This window comes from Macrosteles quadrilineatus, unplaced genomic scaffold (assembly GCF_028750875.1).
Source record: "Macrosteles quadrilineatus isolate MER2022 unplaced genomic scaffold, UCM_ALF_1.0 Scaffold_93__1_contigs__length_393980, whole genome shotgun sequence".
In the NCBI taxonomy this organism is placed as follows: domain Eukaryota; kingdom Metazoa; phylum Arthropoda; class Insecta; order Hemiptera; family Cicadellidae; genus Macrosteles; species Macrosteles quadrilineatus.
This window is the reverse complement of record NW_026542686.1, coordinates 339,900-344,282: the sequence shown is the minus strand read 5'-3', so window position 1 is coordinate 344,282 and position 4,383 is coordinate 339,900.

Below are 4,383 nucleotides of genomic sequence, written 5' to 3'. Positions count from 1 at the left end.
TATGATGTATCTATGATGAATCTATGATGCATCTATGATGCATCTATGATCCATCTATGATGCATCTGTGATCCATCTTTGATGCATCTATGATGCATCAATGATCCATCTTTGATGCATCTATGATGCATCTATGATTCATCTATGATGCATCAATGATCCATCTTTGATGCAGATGCATCAATGATTCATCTATGATGCATCAATGATCCATCTTTGATGCATCTATGATGCATCAATGATCCATCCTTTGATGCATCTATGATGCATCTATGATTCATCTATGATGCATCAATGATCCATCTTTGATGCATCTATGATGCATCAATGATCCATCTTTGATGCATCTATGATGCATCAATGATCCATCTTTGATGCATCTATGATGCATCTATGATTCATCTATGATGCATCAATGATCCATCTTTGATGCATCTATGATGCATCAATGATCCATCTTTGATGCATCTATGATGCATCTATGATTCATATATGTTGCATCAATGATTCATCTTTGATGCATCTATGATGCATCAATGATCCATCCTTTGATGCATCTATGATGCATCTATGATTCATCTATGATGCATCAATGATCCATCTTTGATGCATCTATGATGCATCAATGATCCATCTTTGATGCATCAATGATCCATCTTTGATGCATCAATGATCCATCTTTAATGCATCTATGATGCATCAATGATCCATCTTTGATGCATCTATGATTCATCTATGATGCATCAATGATCCATCTTTGATGCATCTATGATGCATCAATGATCCATCTTTGATGCATCTATGATGCATCTATGATTCATCTATGATGCATCAATGATCCATCTATGATGCATCTATGTTCCATCTATGATGCATCTATGTTCCATCTATGATGCATTCCATCTATGACGAATCTATGTTCCATCTATGAAGCATCTATGATGTATCTATGATGAATCTATGATGCATCTATGATGCATCTATGATCCATCTATGATGCATCTATGTTGCATCTATGATGCATCTGTGATCCATCTATGATGCATCTATGATCCATCTATGACCCTACCTATGATCAATCTACAATCTATGATACATCTATGATGCATCTATGTTCCATTTTTGATGCATCTATGCACTATCTATGATGCATCTATGCACCATCTATGATGCATCATAGATTCATCATAGATACATCATAGATGCATCATAGATGGAACATAGATGGATCATAGATGAATCAAAGATGCATCATAGATAAATCATAGATGCATCTATGATACATCTATGATCCATCATCTATGTTCCATCTATGATGCATCATCTTTGATCTATCTATGATCCATCTATGATCCTACCTATGATCAATCTACAATCTATGATACATCTATGATGCATCTATGTTCCATTTTTGATGCATCTATGCACTATCTATGATGCATCTATGCACCATCTATGATGCATCATAGATTCATCATAGATACATCATAGATGCATCATAGATGGAACATAGATGGATCATAGATGGATCATAGATGCGTCATAGATGGAACATAGATGCATCATAGATGGATCATAGATGCGTCATAGATGGATCATAGATGCATCATAGATGAATCATTGATGGATCATAGATGAATCATAGATGCATCATAGATGGAACGTAGATGCATCATAGATGGAACGTAGATGCATCAAAGATGGATCATTGATGCATCATAGATGCATCAAAGATGGATCATTGATGCATCATAGATGCATCATTGATGCATCATAGATGAACCATAGATGCATCAAAGGATGGATCATTGATGCATCATAGATGCATCATAGATGCATCAAAGATGGATCATTGATGCATCATAGATGCATCAAAGATGGATCATTGATGCATCATAGATGAATCATAGATTCATCATAGATGCATCAAAGGATGGATCATTGATGCATTATAGATGCATCAAAGATGGATCATTGATGCATCATAGATGAATCATAGATGCATCATAGATGCATCAAAGGATGGATCATTGATGCATTATAGATGCATCAAAGATGGATCATTGATGCATCATAGATAAATCATAGATGCATCATAGATGCATCAAAGATGGATCATTGATGCATCATAGATGCATCAAAGATGGATCATTGATGCATCATAGATGCATCAAAGATGGATCATTGATGCATCATAGATGAATCATAGATGCATCATAGATGCATCAAAGATGGATCATTGATGCATCATAGATGCATCATAGATGCATCATAGGATGGATCATTGATGCATCATTGATGCATCAAAGATGGATCATTGATGCATCATAGATGAATCATAGATGCATCATAGATGCATCAAAGATGGATTATTGATGCATCATAGATGAATCATAGATGCATCATAGGATGGATCATTGATGCATCATAGATGCATCAAAGATGGATCATTGATGCATCATAGATGAATCATTGATGCATCATAGATGCATCAAAGATGAATCATTGATGCATCATAGATGAATCATAGATGCATCATAGATGCATCAAAGATGGATCATTGATGCATCATAGATGCATCAAAGATGGATCATTGATGCATCATAGATGCATCAAAGATGGATCATTGATGCATCATAGATGAATCATAGATGCATCAAAGATGGATCATTGATGCATCGTAGATGCATCAAAGATGGATCATTGATGCATCATAGATGCATCAAAGATGGATCATTGATGCATCATAGATGAATTATAGATGCATCATAGATGCATCAAAGGATGGATCATTGATGCATCATAGATGCATCAAAGATGGATCATTGATGCATCATAGATGCATCAAAGATGGATCATTGATGCATCATAGATGAATCATTGATGCATCATAGATGCATCAAAGATGGATCATTGATGCATCATAGATGAATCATAGATGCATCATAGATGCATCAAAGATGGATCATTGATGCATCATAGATGAATCATAGATGCATCAAAGGATGGATCATTGATGCATCATAGATGCATCAAAGATGGATCATAGATGCATCAAAGATGGATCATTGATGCATCATAGATGCATCAAAGATGGATCATTGATGCATCATAGATGAATCATAGATGCATCATAGATGCATCAAAGATGGATCATTGATGCTATGATGCATCTACGTTCCATCTATGATGCATCTATGATTCATCTATGATCCATCAATGATTCATCTATGATGCATCAATGATCCATCTTTGATGCATCTATGATGCATCTATGATTCATCTATGATGCATCAATGATCCATCTTTGATGCATCTATGATGCAACAATGATCCATCTTTGATGCATCTATGATGCATCAATGATCCATCTTTGATGCATCTATGATGCATCTATGATTCATCTATGATGCATCAATGATCCATCTTTGATGCATCTATGATGCATCAATGATCCATCCTTTGATGCATCTATGATGCATCTATGATTCATCTATGATGCATCAATGATCCATCTTTGATGCATCTATGATGCATCAATGATCCATCTTTGATGCATCTATGATGCATCTATGATTCATCTATGATGCATCAATGATCCATCTTTGATGCATCTATGATGCATCAATGATCCATCCTTTGATGCATCTATGATGCATCTATGATTCATCTATGATGGATCAATGATCCATCTATGATGCATCTATGTTCCATCTATGATGCATCTATGTTCCATCTATGATGCATTCCATATATGACGCATCTATGTTCCATCTATGAAGCATCTATGATGTATCTATGATGAATCTATGATGCATCTATGATCCATCTATGATGCATCTTTGATCCATCTTTGATGCATCTATGATGCATCAATGATCCATCTTTGATGCATCTATGATGCATCTTTGATGCATCTATGATGCATCAATGATCCATCTTTGATGCATCTATGATGCATCAATGATCCATCTTTGATGCATCTATGATGCATCTATGATTTATCTATGATGCATCTTTGATTTATCTATGATGCATCTTTGATTCATCTATGATGCATCAATGATCCATCTTTGATGCATCTATGATGCATCAATGATCCATCTTTGATGCATCTATGATGCATCTATGATTCATCTATGATGCATCAATGATCCATCTTTGATGCATCATAGATGAATCATAGATGCATCATAGATGCATCAAAGATGGATCATTGATGCATCATAGATGCATCAAAGATGGATCATTGATGCATCAAAGATGGATCATTGATGCATCATAGATGCATCAAAGATGGATCATTGATGCATCATAGATGAATCATAGATGCATCATAGATGCATCAAAGATGGATCATTGATGCATCATAGATGCATCAAA